This window comes from Chiloscyllium plagiosum, chromosome 28 (genome assembly GCF_004010195.1).
Source record: "Chiloscyllium plagiosum isolate BGI_BamShark_2017 chromosome 28, ASM401019v2, whole genome shotgun sequence".
Lineage (NCBI taxonomy): Eukaryota > Metazoa > Chordata > Chondrichthyes > Orectolobiformes > Hemiscylliidae > Chiloscyllium > Chiloscyllium plagiosum.
Window position 1 is genome coordinate 37045844 of NC_057737.1, and position 17484 is coordinate 37063327.

The window sequence follows — 17484 nt, forward strand, 5'->3', positions numbered from 1 at the left end:
CTCTTTGCTCTTCTTAACTCTCTCTTTAAATCCTTCCTGACTGATCTGCATCTCTCCATCATCTCATCTGAACCATCTTGCCTCATCAAAACATAAGCCTCCTTCTTCTGCTTAACAATTTCTGTAGTAAACCACGGTTCCTTTACCTTATCGCTTCCTCCCTGCCTGACAGGGGCATACCTATCAAGGACATCCAATATTTGTTCCTTAAACCAGCTCCACATTTCCATTGTCTGCATCCCCTGCAATTTGCTACCCCATTCTATGCATCCTAATTCTTGCCTAATTGCATAATGATTGCCCTTACCCCATCGATAACTCTTGACCTGTGGCATGTACCTATCCCTTTCCATGGCTAAACTAAATGTAACTGAATTATGGTTACTTTCTCCAAAGTGCTCACCTACAACTAAATCAAACACCTGGCCTGGTTCATTACCTAAGCACCAGATCCAGTGTGGATTCTCCCCTCTAGTCAGCCCTTCGACATACTGTGTCAGGAAACCCTCCTGCTCACATTGGACAAAAACTGATCCATCCGACGTACTGGAGTTACAGCATTTCCAGTCAATGTTGGGAAGTTAAAGTCCCCCATAATGACCACCCTGTTCCTTTCACTCCTACCCAGAATAATTTTGCTAATCCTCTCTTCCACGTCCCTGGAACTCTGCGGAGGCCTATAAAAAACTCCAAGCAGAGTGACCTCTCCTCTCCTGTTTCTAACCTCAGCCCACACTACCTCAGTAGACGAGTCCTCGTCAAATGTTCTCTCAGCCACCGTTATACTATCCTTGACTAACAAGACCATGCCTTCCCCCTCTTTTACCACCTTGCCTGTTCTTAATGAAAGATCTAATCCATTCCTCAAATCTTTTTCTCAAAGTTAAAATGTCGAATACTAAGGGATATGCATTTAAGGTGAGAGGGATAAAGTTCAAAGGAGATGTGAGAAGCAGGTTTTTTTACAGACAATGTGGTAGGAGTCTGGAATGCACTGCCAGAGGTGTTGGTGGGATACAATTAGGGCATTTAAGGGACTTTTAGATAAGTGCATGAATATGCATGGAATGGAGGGCAGGCAGAAGGGATTCGTCTCATTTGGCGTCATTGTTCAACAAAACGTTGAGGCTGATGGGCCTGTTCCTGTGTTGTACTATTCTACGTGCAATTTCATTTGGATTATGTAGGGTCAGGTCAGTAAGCTGTAACATATTTCTGCACACATAGTAAACAATCTAATAAAATCACAACATTCAACACTGTAACAAGCTTAAAATTAATGAGATGTCCATTGACATAAACATCTTCTGTTAGACTCAACTTGGTTGGAACAGCAATTTGGTCAGAATGCATTAGGTTTCTTTTCTAATCTCAGCAGCTTGACATCAGGAACATCTTTGTATGAGCAATCGTTTATCGTCCTGCTACCTTTAGCTGGTTCACTTCTATACATCTTCTAGAAGTAACCTACAGTTTTACAAAGATTCTTTCACAACATTCTCTCTAATAGCTAGACATTGCCTGTGGCTGTGAGATTTCCTTGCTCAGTGGTACTGACATAAACTCTCAAGGTAGAGCTTTCTCGTCTCTAAAATGGCACGAATGACAGTCACATGACTTATTTGTGAGCGAGTCCGAAAATCTGATTCTCTGCATCATGAAAGTTTCTTGTGATGAATGCCTCATGCCTCTGGTGATGAGTTTAGAATTATGCCATTGCTTATTGCATCTCATTAATAGCCCAAAGTGCTGAATTAACATTATCCTCCCAGTGTTACCGTCCACACAACTGAACAAATTGATGGTACAAAAATGCAACCGGTAAAGCAGAACAGGTTCTTGACAACTTGACTTGTCATCATGTGTTGTAGTTCACCAAATGGCTGTGCCAACCATCCAGAGTCCCCTTTCATGGAATTTGCTTCTTCTGCACAAGGTGTTTCCTTAATCACCTCTTCCTGGACCCTTCAGCCACTCAGTTAGGTAATGGCAAAGCACCCGCCTCACCACACCATCATGCTTGGTCTTGGTTCAATTCAGCCTTAACTTCAGTGCATCAAGCGTGTACCTTGGATGTGAAGGACAGGATTTGTACACAGCCAGGAACCTTTTGTTTCTCTGCAGGATCTTCAGCACTGCCACAGAGCTAAGTATTTTCTGTGTTTACGTATAAGGTCTTTATCACTGCGTTAAGGGCATTCTTGTTCAATGCCTTTTTACAGTCAGGAGAGGCACATGACCTTTGAGTGTGGGGAGCACTCATGAATCAAAAGTGAGAGGGTGGGCATATCATTGTATGGGACTATGCTACATCAATGTCAGAGCTACAGCTCAAGCCAGCAGCATACACGGCAAATACACCGTTGTTGAAAATGATAATGCATGAAAGTCAATGGGGATGACTATTTCATGGGGTAAGAGTGGACTCCAACAATTTAGAGGGTGCAGCCACAGTCAGTCAAGTGTATCTTCTAATTTCAGTCCAGCAGATTGGCTACTGCAAGTCAGGTACTTGGAACGATGAATGTCCAGGAATCCATGTCCTTGTGGTCCAGGGACTTAGCCATGTTCAGTCCTGCAGAACAACAGCCAACAGCCCAGGATTACATGTAGGTCTGTCAGGGTGGCATTGAGTTAACAGACTGAATGACAGGCTATGGTCAGTCAGGACTGTCCTGTACAGGTCAGTGTAGGTGTAGGCAGTCATGGGCCACTAATAATCAGGAGGCTTATTAGAGGACCATTTATGGCATCCTTAGGAAAACAAGCATACCAAGTCTGAATATGGGCCTCGTTGTACTGCATAGCTTAGGAAGAGGTCATTGGTACAAATGGATAGAGTAACGTGGGATACAATAATGATTCTGAGAGGACAGGGTATTTCCAAATAGGAGTTTGAGCAGGTCATGATTATTCTGCCCTGTTCATGCAAAGGATTCAGGACCACCTAATGCATAAGGGCTCAGAATCAAGGGCTCAGAATCCAGGGCTCTGGAGGAAGGAGTGGACAAGTTAATAGTGGTGCAAAGTGGTTTACCAAATGGAAGAGGCTAAAGGGTCATTTGGGCAACAGGGACAGCAACACAAAAGGTAACATGAAGGATGCAGGGAGCTTTATGGGTCACTGGTGGAGCTTGCAAGTTACTCATATGAAGAAGGAACACAAGTCAACTGCACTGTATGTGTACATAATGACTGGGGCCACATGCAAAGTGGGAGAACTAAGTTACTATGTTCTCATATGGGGATAGAGTTTGCAACATTAACTTTGAGGTCTTGCAGTAGATAGACGACCCACCAAGTTGAATGTCTCTACTGATGGTAGGTGCAATACTACTGGTGCATTCTCTGAAGAGTCACAGGCTTCCTCTTCCAAGATGGAACTGTCTTTAAAGAATTCAGTTTGTGACCTTCTTCGCGTGGAGGTGTCCTGACTGTTGTGAGTGCCTGGATAACAAATGACCGGAAATGAGTCAGAGTAGATGGATAACAGCTTGTGCAGAATAAGAATGAGTCAGCCCCAGTGGTACTCAAAGAGGAACATAGATGAATGGAGTTGTTGGCCTTGGTCTCTCCTGTCACCATGTGAGTGGCCTCCCTCTCCTGTATGATGTCCATTTGATTAATATCTTACAGATTTGGAGAGCAAGTGTTTGTGTGAAGACACTATCGAAATGCAGAGTGCCTACATTCTGAGCACAGTCACAAAATTGTAGTCGAGCAGATAAATAGGACTTTCATCCCTCAACCTATATTTAAGTAGCAAGTCAATCATTACATTGATAATTATATATAGTAGCGTTACACATTTATGAAATTCTTGAAGGTGAAATACAAATCTTTATTTTTAATCATGATAGTTAGAAATTACCCTTAAATGTCTCTGAATATAAATGAAGGAAGGTTCCAGAAGTCAGTGTCCTATTTTAAATTTGTAGCTTACATCACAACATTCAATATATTCATACCAGATGCCTCCCTGCACTATTTTTAATGAATATTTTAAAAAATAAATAGGTCGATTCTCGACTGGTGCACAGATGAATCAAATATATGCACGTGAAATATTCAGGTGTGAAATTTACCAACTGGAAAGTAAATTTCAGATGAGCCCTGCAAAATGTTCTTGTATAAAAAAGTAAAATATACTTCATTTCTGTCTTAAATATGTTAAAAAACCAAGACATACATTGGACTAATTTTCCTGCTAGTAAGTGAGAGGGAGTGAGAAGGTTTTTTTTGGGAGGTTCTAATGGTCTCCAATTGCAACTTCTGTGGAGAGCAACTTGTAAGTTTCTGCACAGATCAGGCAAACATCACCTCCCTTAAGCTACTGTCGATGCATGGCATCACAAAAACATTTTGAAGGGTCCACACAGTTACATACCTCTCCATACACTTCCTACAAAATGTGAGGCAAGGTTCATCATCAAGATTTCCCGAAGTCTGCCTGTCACTAAGAGTAGGTGTAGTGGGTTGAGCTTGTGACACACCAGAGTCAGAGTTTCCTGTGATTTAAAAGGAAACCAGTGTATTGAATTGTGTTTGTTATACAGAATGAGTGGGAGGTACACTGACCTCCTTGGAACTGGAATTTCAAACATGTTTCAGAAATTATTCTAAATGGGCTTTTGACTCTGCTGTCAGTTGTAACTGTTCTCTAACCAAATGAACCTCCAATCTTAGCAGGTCAGTAGGATGCTGGTCATGGTCAAAGGAGGTTTTGGGGAAACTCCTGTATCCATCACTGCATGTTGGCAGACACTGGAATATTTAGGAGCCCCTTTCCAATGACATTATATTCCTCAGTCCTTGCCAAAATCATGGCATGAGTGTGGAAGCACACTGACTGACACAACCCTCTTCTATTTTCCTTTCCTGTAGCTGCAGGAACATTGACTCAGGGTTTATGAGTTGTAGGTGTTGCCTTACTGCTTACTTCCTTCAATCTCTGTACGACTTTAAGAACTGAATAGGTTAATGAACCAAGGACCAGGATGGAGTCACATAACTAACTGCCATGTGTAATCTAGCAGAAGCATGTTAGAAGTAAGTTGCATACTTGGTTACCTGTAACTGCAAGTTGTAGTCTGTCACTTTATATCCTGAACCTACTTGCCTGCAGTTCTGCCAGATTACCCTCTCACCCAGCCACTTGTCACCCTATCACTTTACACAGCTACCTTCTACCAGTAGCTTGTCAAAAGGATTTACAGACCTGTTAAACCGTGTATACATTTCAAAAATATTGTAGGGCATAACATCAAAAAGCCAAATATTGCAAACATGGTGAAGATTCTCCACACCTCTTCCTGTGGAAATTGCTGCACTGCAGCTTGTAGGATGGATCCTGCGTCGATAGGCAGGCCCCAAAACATTGTGAGAACATGTGTAAGTAACTCTGGCCCAGATCTTGCGATGGGCCGATAGTTGTTAAAGTAGTGTAGTGTGACAATGCAGAAGTCCAAATGCATCTAACTGAGGGAATTACCCAGGAGTTTAGACTTCTGTTGGCCAATTATCTTATACCTGATACTCTGTGAAAAAGTTCCTAACTCTGAGACAGAGTAAGGATCTCCAGATGATTCCGGTACAGCCGAATAGTTTATACAATTTCTACAACCACATGCTCCCTGTCCCCCGCAACAACCTGACACTGACATCCAACTCCCACACACCTCCAGCTTGAGGTAAATGGTAATCTTTTTCCAAGAGGCTTTGGTTGGAACAGTTCTGATGCCAGTCAGGAGTTTGGGCCCTTCTGTCTGATAGAGTTGAAAATAGGGACTCCACATGGGAAGATTTGGACCATTAAGGTTGCTGTTCTCGACCTTTAAAAATTTAGCTTATTTTTTCATTTGCCAGAACTAGGGAAAATTATGTTAAAAATCTAAAGTTTTATTTACAGTTGGAACTTCTGATTGCTGGTGAGATACAAAGTTGCGTAGGACATCAAACATGAAAACTAATATAATTAAAAGAGAAAGCTTCAAGTCTTTTCTAGTTCCATGGAGGTGTCTTTAACTGCTACTTAATCCCAAGTCATGTATTAATATGCTGAAATAAACTCATCACTGTCGTCAATATGACGTGAGCTCTGAGCAGTCTAAAAGGATTTTAAATTGATTACGCGGTCAGCAAACACACACTTTACATGAGTCAATGTGAATGCCAAGGAACAAAAGAATGTGCCGTTTGTTTCAATCAATTTGTTAGTTTCTCATTGTCTAGAGTTTTTACCTGATGGTGTCCATGAAGATAGACACTCTAAAAGGTGCTATTTCTGGTAGGGTGCCAGTAAGCCTGCAATTACAATGATGTTGGTGGGAGCACATGAATTCAACCTCAGTCACATCAGTATTTGACCTACATCTGAAGGACAAGGATTGACAGAAACCTGAACGGAAACCTGAGCTATCCATCCTGTATATTTATATCACTGTGGATTCCATTGAGTTGGGGCAGAGAGGGACTGTAGCTAGCAAGACTAACAATGTTAAAAACAAATCACACAACACTAGGTTAGAGTCCAACAGGTTTATTTGAAAGATCTACCTTTCGGAGCGTCGCTCCTTCATCAGGTGGTCTTGGTCACAGTGCTCCAAAAGCTAGTGCTTCCAAATAAACCTGTTGGACTATAACCTGGTGTTGTGTGATTTTTAACTTCGTACACCCAAGTCCAACACCGGCATCTTGAAATCAAGAATAACAATGTGACATGAGAGTGACTACTCTTGACATCTAGTCAGCACTTGACCAACTATGACACCAAAGAGTCTGAATATAGCTGGAGCCAATAGGGATTTTGGAAAAATTCTCCACTGGTTTGATTCACACCAAGCACAAAGGAAGATACTTATGGTAACTGAATTTCAATCATCTCAGTCAAGAAAAACTGCACCAGGAACTCCCTATGATAGTGTTCTAGTCTCATCCATCCTTAGCTCTCTCATCAAAGACCTCCCCTTTAACATAAAGACAGAAATAAGGACTCTGCTCATGTTTTGACAATGTTCAGTGTCACTTACAAGGCCTCAGAGACTGAAATAGTTCATGTCCAAACACAGCAAGATTTGAACCATATCCAGGCTTGGGATGAAAAGTGACAGGTATCATTCATGCCACACAAGAGAGAATCTACCCCCACCCCTTGACATTCAATGGCGTTACCATCACTGAATTCTCCACTATCAACATTCTGCAGGTTGCCATTGACCAGAAATTGAACTGGGCCAGCTACATAAATAAGGGGTTACAAACTCACTTATAGTATTTGGCATCGCTGGTTGGCTTAGCATTTATTGCCTGTCTCTAGTTGCCCTTGAAATGGTGGCGGTGAGCTGCATTCTTCAACCACTGCAGACAATGAGTTGTAGGCAGATACAAAATGCTGTTTGCATGGGTTTTTGCACAATGACACCAAGGAAATGGTGATATATTTCCAAGTAAGGTTAGTGAATGGCTTGGTGAGGTACTTGCAGGGGCTGGAGTTCCCAGGTATCTGCTGTCCCTGTCCTTCAAGATGGTAGTGACTGTGAAGTTGGAAGCTGCTGTCTTTGGGTGAATTTCTGTAAATCATCTTGTATGTCGTACATACTACTGCTGCTGAGCATTGGTGGTGGTGAATGCTTGTGGATGTAGTGTCCATCAAGCAAGCTTCTTTGTCCTGGATAGTGTTTAGCTTTTGAGTATTGTTTGGGGAATATTCCATCACACTCCTGACTTATGCCTTCTAGATGTTACATGGGCTTTGGGGAGTTAGGAGGTGAATTACTTGCTGCAGTATTCCTTGTCCCTGACCTGCTCTTGAATTCACTGTATTTACATGGCTGGCTTAGTTTCCAGACAATGGTAACCCCAGCATGTTGATAGTGGGGAATTCAGTAATGGTAATGCCATTGAATGTCAGGGGGTGGTAGTTAGAATGTACCTGTTGGAGATGATCTTGCTCGGCATTTGTGTGGCACAAATGTTACTTGCCAATTTTCAGCACAAGCCTGGATATTGTTCATATCTTGCTGCATTTGAATATGGACTGCTTCAGTAACTGAGGAGTTGCTAATGAAATTGAATTTTGTGTAATCATTGGTAAACACGCCTCCTTCTGACCTTGTGATAGAGGGAAGGTCATTAATGAAGCTGCTGAAGATAGTTGAGCCTTGGACACTACCCTGAGGAACTCCTGCAGAGATGTCCTGGAGTTGTGATGATTGTCCTCAAAGAACCACAGCCATCTTCCGAAATGTCAGGTATGACTCCAAGCAGCAAAAAATTCACCCCTCCTCGATTCCCATTGACTTTAATTTTGCTAGGTCTCCTTGATGCCACACTTAGTCAACTGCAGCTTTGATATCAAGTATTGTCACTCTCATTGCACATCTGGAATTCAGATTTTTTGTTCATGTTTAAGCTAAGGCAAGAAGGAGGTCAGGAGCTGAGTATCTTTGGTGGAACCCAAACTGGGCGTCAGTTATTGCTGACCAGGTAATGCTTGGTAGCACAATTACCGACACCTTCCGTCTATCTTCCACCATTTTACTGATGATTGACAGTAGGCAGATGGGGTAATAACTGGTCAGGTTCACATTACCCTGCCTTTTGTTACAGGGCATATCTTGGCAGGTCAGAGGCTCGGAATCCTGCAGTGAGTAACTCACTTCCTGACTCCCCCAACCATGTCCATCGTCTGTATGGTACATGTTAGGAGTTTGATGGAATACTCTTTATATACGGTCATAGAGATGTACAGCACAGAAACAGATCTTCAGTCCAACTTGCTCATGCCAACCAGATATCCCAACCTAATCTAGTCCCATTTGCCAGCACCTGGCCCATATACCTCTAAACCCTTCATGTTCATATACCCATCCAGATGCCTTTTTAAATGTTGTAATTGTATCAGCTTCCACCACTTCTTCTGGCAGCTCATTCCAAACTAGTGCCACCCTCTGTGTGAAAAAGTTGCCCTTAGGTCTCTTTTATATCCTTCCCCTCTTACCCTAAACCTATGCCCTCTAGTTCAGGACTCCCCCACTCCAGGGAAAAGACCTTGTCTATTTACTCCATCCATGCCTCTCATGATTTTATAAACCTCTATAAGATCACCCTTCAGCCTCCGATGCTCCAGGGATAGCAGCCTCAGCCTATTCTGCCTCTCCTTATAGCTCAAATACTCCAACCCTGGAAACATCCTTGTAAACTTCTGAAACCTTTCATGTTTCACAACATCTTTCCAATAGGAAGGAGACCAGAATTGCACATAATATTCCAAAAGTGGCCTAACCAACGTCCTGTACAACCGGAACATTACCTTCCAACTGACCAATAAAGAAAAGCATACCAACTGCCTTCTTTACTATCCTACCTACTTGTGACTCCACTTTCATGGAACTATGAACCTACACTCCAAGGTCTCTTTATTCAGCAACACTCCCTCGGACTTTACCATTAAGTGTATACGTCCTGCTCTGATTTGAATACAACTCCAACAACACTCAAGAAACTCAGCACCGTCCAGGTCAATGCATCTGCTTGAGTGTAACCCTATCTACACATTCAGCATTCGTTTCCTTGACTGGTACACCATTTAACATGAGTCAGAAGTCACACAATACCAGATTATTGTCCAACAGATTTATTTAAAATCACAAACTTTCAGAGTGTTGCTCCTTCATCAGGTGAACTGACCTCACATCTAACAACACGCACTGTAATAACTCATCAAGGTTCCTCTAAGAACATCTTCCAAATCAATGGCCTCTACCCTAACATGGAACTAGATCAACATTTCTTCATTTTCACTGGGTTTAAATCCTGGAGCTCCCTGACACCACTGAGTGCAATCACCTTCTGCAGCAGTTCAGAAAGGCAGCTCAAGTACCACTTTCTGATGAGTGAGTAGGAATGGGAAATAAATGTTGGATTAGTTAGAAATACCCAAACTACATGTACGAAATAAAAGAGCATTCTGAAGTTGAAACTGTACTGGTTGAATTTTGCAATGTTGTACACCAATATAATCCAGCTGTGATCATTTTATTCTACTCTGCACTACACAAACCAACATAACACAGGGTACTAAATGACATAAGATGTAGAAAATAAAGCTATACATTATTTTAGTCTCCTTATTTATATATGTACACGGTGGCTCACAACATCAGGGACCCCAGTTCAATTCTAGCCTTGGGCAACTGTTTATGTGGAATTTGTATGTTCTCTCTGCATGGGTTTCCTTTGAGTGCTCTGGCTTCCCCCCACAATCCAAAGATGTGCAGGCTAGGTGTATTGGCCATAGGGAGTCTGGGTGGGCTGCTTTTTGGAGGGTTAGTCTGGTTTCCACACAGTCAAGATTCTATGGAACAAATAAAATGGATTGGAGGCAGTTCTGAGAAGGTTTACCAGATTAATACTGAGAAGGAACAGGTTTGCCTATCACGAAGAGTTGGACAACTGCTGGGCTTGTCGTCAATGGAGGTTAGGCCAATAGGATAAAAGGAAACGTAGAATAGTACAGACCCTTCGGCCCTTATGTTGTGCCGACCTTTTATCCTACTCTAAGATTAAACTAACTTAAATACCTTTCATTTTACTATCATCCATGTGCTTATCCAAGGGTCGCTTAAATATCTAAAGTATCTGACTCTACTATCACTGCTGGCAGTGAATTCCACATACCCACCATTCTCCGTGTAAAGAACCTACCTGTAACATCTCCCCTAAACCTTCCTTCAATTACCTTAAAATTATGCCCCCTCAACATAGCCATTTCCACCTTGGGAAACAATCTCTGGCAATCCATTCTATCTATGCCTCTCATCATCTTGTACACCTCTATCAAGTCACCTTTCATCCTTCTTGACTCCAATGAGAGAAGCCCTACATCCCTCAGCTTTGCTTCGTATTACATGCCCTCCAATCCAGGCAGCATCCTGATAAATCTCCTCTGCATCCTTTCCAAAGCTTCCATATCTTTCCTATAATGAGGCAACCAGAACTTAACACAATATTCCAAGTGAGGTCGAACCAGGGCTTTATAGAGCTGCAGAATAACCTCACGGCTTGAAAACTCAATCGCCCTGCTAAGGAAAACCAATACACCACACGCCTTCAAAACAACCCTATCAACATTGCCAAGAATCCTGACTTTAACCTATAATCTGCATTCAAATTTGACCTTTCAAAATGAATCACTTTACACTTTCTTAGGTTGAACTCCATCTGCCACTTCTCAGCCCAGCTCTGCTTTCTGTCAATGTCCCATTGAAACCTACATCTTTTCACACTATCCACAACTCCACCAAACTTTGTGTCATCAGCAAACTTACTAACCCACCCTTCCACTTTCTCATCCAAGTCAATTATAAAAATCACAAAGAGCAGAGGACCCAGAACAGATCCCTGTGGAACACCACTGGCCACCAAGCTCCAGGTTAAATACTTTCTTCCATCTACTACCACCCTCTGTCCTCTATGGGCCAACCAATTCTGTACCCAGACAGCCAAAGTTCCCTGTATCTCATGTCCCCTTACTTTCTGAATGAGCCTATCATGGGGAACCTTATCAACACCTTGCTAAAATCCATGTACACCACATCCACTGCTCTACCTACATCAAAGTGATTTGTCACATCCTCAAATAATTCAATAACGTTTGTGAGGCATGACCTGCCCCTCACAAATCCATGCTGACTCTCTCTAATCTAACTATCCTTTTCCAAATAATCATAAATCCTGTCTCTTAGAATCCTCTTCAATAATTTGCCCACCATCGATGTAAGATGAACTAGTCTATAATTCCCAGGAATATCCTTATTCCCTTTCTTGAACAAGGGAATAACATTTCCCACCCCCCAATCATCTGGCACTACTCCAGTGGATAGTGAGGGCACAAAGATCATTACCAAAGGCACAGCAATCTCTTCCCTCGCTGGGTACATCTCGTCTGGCTCAGGGTGTTTATCTATCTTTATGTTTTTCAAACTTTCCAGCACAACCTCCTTCTTAACATCAACCTGTACTAGCATATCAGTCTGTTTCATGCTGTCCTCACCATTGACAAGGTCCCACTAAGTAGGGAATACTGAAGCAAATTATTCATTAAGGACCTCCCCCACCTCCTCTGACTCCAGGCACAAGTTCCCTACACTATCCCTGATTCGCCCTATCCTCAGTCTGGCCATCCTTTTGTTCCTTACTTAAGTGTAGAACACCTTGGGATTTTCCTTAATCATATCTGCCAAGACATTTTCATGCCCCCTTTCTAGCTCTTCAAAGTCCATTCTTCAGTTCCTTCCTGGCTACCTTGTAACCCGCTAGAGCCCTGCCTGATCCTCGCTTCCTCAACATTAAATAAGTTTCTTCCTTCTTCTTGTTCCACATACCTTGTCACCCAAGGTTTCTTCATCCTACCACCCCTTCCTTGTCTCAGTGGGATAAAGTACTCCCTAGACAACCTCCACATTTTTGTCATGCGTTTCCCTGAGAACATCTGTTCCCAATTTATGCTCCACAGTTCCTGCCTAATAGCATTGTAATTCCCCCTCCCCAAATTAAGTACCTTCCCATACCGTTTTATCCTATCCTTGTCCATGACTATAATAAAGGTTAGGGAGTTGTGATCACCATCATCAAAAAACCCTCCCACGAGTGATCTAACACCTGGCCTGGCTCATTGCCAAGCAGGAGAAAGTGAGGTCTGCAGATGCTGGAGATCAGAGATGGAAATGTGTTGCTGGAAAAGCGCAGCAGGTCAGGCAGCATCTAGGGAACAGGAGAATCGACGTTTTGGGCATTAGCCCTTCTTCAGCCCTTCTTCATTGCCAAGCACCAAATCCAATGTGAAATCCCCTCTAGTCATTCTCCCAATTCCTCCGGCTCTGCTGCATTACCCCTCCTCCTATCCAGCATCCCATTCTCCCAATTCCTATACCTCTGCCGCATCTGCTCGGGTGAGGAGACATTCCACTCGTGAGCATCTCAGATGTCCACCTATTTCGAACAACGTGCTTTTCCTCCCTCTGTCATCCAGCCAGCCTAGCGCCACACCACCTCCATTCCCAATTCCACTGCTCTAAACCCACCCCATCCCAACGCAATAAAGACAGAGTCCACCTTGTCCTCACCTACTATCCCACCAGTTTTTGCATCCAATGCATTATCCTTAAACACTTCGGCCAACTCCAACTAGACCCGACCACCAAGAATGTCTTCCTCTCCCCACCCTCCTCTGCCTTTCACAAGGACCATTCCCATAGACAGTCCTTGGATGCACCACTGTCCCCACTGAACCCCCAACCCTCAGGTACCTTACCCTGCAACCAGAAAAGATGCAAAATCTTCTGACACACCACCCCCTCACCTCCATCCAAGGCCCCAAACAGTCCTTCCAGGTGAGACAGAGGTTCACTTGCCTCTCTTCCAACCTAGTTTACTGCATCAGATGCTCTCGTTGTGGTCTTCTCTACATTGGGGAGACTAGATATAAACTTAGGAAATGATTCTCCAAGCATCTCAGCTGGGTCCGCAGGGGCCAACCTGACCTCCCAGTCACCGCCCATTTTAATTCCACTTCCCACTCCCTTTCCGACATGACCATCCTTGGCTTCCTCGATTGCCCCAACAAACCAAACAGCAGATTGGAGGAACAATACCTCATCTTCCGCTTGGACAGCCCACAGCCCAGAGGACTCAACACTGAGTCCGCCAATTTCAAATAACCTCCCTTCCCATCACCAGACTCCCTTCCCAACCCCTCCCCTTCCCTTCCACTCCTCCCTGCCACTAACTGGATTCATTCCTCCCGATGACCAACCGGGTCGTACCCTCTATCTGTCTTCACCTATCCCCACTTCACCACCTTGCCCCCAGCCAACCCCTTTATCTGCAGCTTCCTTTACACTCACCCCCAGTCCTGAAGAAGGTTTACACCATTAAACATCGACTTCTCCATCTTCTAATGCTGCCTGGCTTGCTGTATTGTTCCAGCCTCCAGCTTGTCTGCCTTGGATTCCAGTATCTGCAGTGTTTTTCTTGCTATCTACACATTGAGTCAGGAACCCTTCCTGGACACACTTGACAAAATCTGCTCCATCTAAACTATTTGCACTTAGGAGGTTCCAATCAATATTAGGGAAGTTGAAGTCACCCTTGACAACAACCCTGTTACTTCTGCACCTTTCTCAACTCTGCCTCCCAATCTGCTCCTCTATGTCTCTACTGCTATTGGGAGGTTTATAGAACACTCCCAATAAAGTGGCTGCTCCTTTCCTGTTTCTGACTTCCACCCATACTGACTCTGTAGATAAATCCTTCTCGATGATCTCCCTTCCGGCAGTTGTGATACTATCCCTGATTAGCAATGCCACACCTCCACCTCTTTTACCTTCATCCCTAATCCTTTTGAACCATCTAAACCCTGGAACATCCAATAACCATTCCTGCCCCTGTGATATCCAAGTCTCCATAATGGCCACAACATCATAGCTCCAAGTACTGATCCATGCTCTAAGTTCATGGCCTTTATTCCTGACACTTCTTGTGTTAAAATAGGCATACTTCAACCCATCACCCTGACAGTTTTGCCCTATCAACTGTCTATCCTCCTCACAGACTCTCTGCACACTGTATCTGCCTGTTCACCAGCTTTCCCATCCTGTGATCCAGAGCTCTGGCTCCCATTCCTCTGCTATAATTGTTTAAACCCTCCCAAAGAGCTTTAGCAAAACTTGCCCACAAGGAATGACTTGAACTTGCCTTGCCATAGGGGATTTGGAAAAAATGGTTCCTCTTGAGGGTAAGTCTAGAACGTAGGGACTGTTTTAAAATTAGGGCCCTCCCTTTCAGGAAAGAGATGGAGATTTTTTTTCTCTTTGAGTATTGTGTGACTTTGGAAATCCATCCATTAGCAGGTGGTGGAGGCAGTGTCACTGAATATTTTAAATTAGGTTTTTATGAGGCAATGAAATAAAAGGTTATTAAGGGCAGTTGGAAATGTGGAATTCAAAACACAAACAGATCAGTCATGATCTTATTAAATGTTATAGCATATTTAAAGACCCAAATGGCCACTTATGCTGACTTGTATGTTTACAAAGAAAATGTCTGGAAGTCTGGCTGTTAGGGCAAAAGCTGCCTTTAAATCTTGGAAAGGTCTTTTAATATGATTGTACAGTAAAGCCATTACACTCAATGCCAGTGTCTTGATCTTCTTTGTCAAGAAATTCATCGCAGATAAACCTATTCTGAATCCATCCACATCATCTCTCACCATTATTTAATTTACTACAAAAGCTCAACTCTCAACACATCAAAAGGGCATTGCACAAAGCATAAACTGCAGTCAACAAATTTATTGCACACATTGGTAAGAGTGACTGCCAACCTAATATTTTCCACCACGCCGCTTTCCCTCTTTAACAGTGCACAGTTAACTGCTCTGATGCTTCAGTTAAGTGATCCCCTTAAGGCAGCAATAGGAGGATGGCAGCTGTATGGTACTGTCAAAAACCCAAGACCTTATTTAATTTAACAGTTTTGTTGCCCGCCTGAAGTCAGTTCCCTGATAACACTCTCTCTTGAGTCGGAGCTTCCTTCTTGCAACTTAGTTATGTCAGGGTCTAATATCAATATTCTGCCAATACTTTTAAAATTATGAATGCAGTTAATAACATGATATTGATTGGATGTTTTTTGAGTGATAGATATGGGCCAGAACACTGGGAACAGCTCCCCTACTCTTCTTGAAAACTGTGTCATGCAATCATTTATATCCACATGAATAGGACTATGGTTTAGTATCTCATTGAAACGTAGCATTGCTGACATTGTAATGTTTCCTCTGTATTGCACCACATTTCTAGCCTCGCATTTTATGTAACTCAAGCTCCAGAGTGAAACTGGAACATGGTGTTTTGTGGTGCTGCACCAAAGCGTTACCATCTGAGCCACAATTGACACAGCTCTTCCACCTGCACATCCTTACCTATGTTGGGTTTGGTTCAGTACTAGCACTCTGACAATTGAATTGCAGGGTTGAGAGGTCAAGTCCTACATCAGAGACTTCAGTACAAATTTGGACTTGGCATTTCAGTGTGATACAGAGGGAGAACTTGTGATGCAATGTTAAAATGTGCCCTACTCCTTCTCAATAACTGTAAAAGATTGCATGACATTAGTTCAAAAAGATCAGAGAAGTTTCTGCAGTGCTGAAAATGTGTTGCTGGAAAAGCACAGCAGGTCAGGCAGCATCCAAGGAGCAGGAGAATCGACGCTTCGGGCATGAGCCCTTCTTCAGGAATGTTTCTGCAGTGTCCAGGCCAATATTTGTCCTTGAACCAATATTATAAGAGAAATATGATAATTATTTCATTCTGGAAGCTTGATGTTTCGTCCTTTTGAATGAGTCTGCAGAGATTTGTTGGTTGCCATGCTTTTTAAGTTACAAAAGTAAATATACTTCATAAATAATTGACAGTAAAGCACCTTGGGACAACTTGAGATCATCAAAGATACCAACAATCTTTTTCTCCTGGAGTTACCTTCTGCACACCATCTGCTGGCCTATGCAACACAGCCCTGTAATGTTTAGAAAGCATTACTATTTCAATGCCTTTGTAGCCTTTTCCCTGTTGGAACCTCCACATACCAGAGCCCATTTAAATCCCAGCTGTCTGAACTTGTATCCTAACTCACAAGCTCTATTCATCATCACCCCTGTGTTCATTGATTGACATTAGGCTATGGCTTGGCATTGCCTCAATTTCAAACTTTTCATTCTTGTTTTTAAATTCTTCCATATAGTCTCCTGCTCTGTAACTTCCTTGGATCCAAAAGTCTCCAAGATCTGCCCACTCTTTCAGATTAAGACTTTTACACTACTCAGAATATTGTATTACATTAAAAATGCTTTATAAACATAAATTGTTGTTATGAACCCAATCCTAGATGTGGTCCAGATCTTTCCGCGTGCAGGTATAGACAGCTTCATTACATAATGAATACTGAGTCACAATTACGTAGAATGAATGGCTTTGAGGTATGTAGGGAAGAGGTGTTGGAAATTCTGGAAAGGGTGAAAATAGATAAGTCCCCTGGGCCTGATGGCATTTAGCATAGGATTCTCTGGGAAGCAAGGGAGGAGATTGCAGAGCCATTGGCCTTGATTTTTATGTCCTCGTTGTCTACAGGAGTAGTGCCAGAAGACTGGATGTTAGCAAATGTGATTTCCTTGTTCAAGAACGGGAGTAGGGATAACCATAGTAACTATAGGCCGGTGAGTCTCACTTCTGTTGTGGGCAAAGTCTTAGAGAGAATTGTAAGGGATAGGATTTATGAACATCTGGATAGAAATAATGTGATCAAGGATAGTCAGCATGGTTTTGTGAAGGGCAGGTCGTGCCTCACAAACCTTATTGAATTCTTTGAAAAGGTGACGAAGGAGGTTGATGAGGGGAAAGCGGTAGACGTGGTATATATGGATTTTAG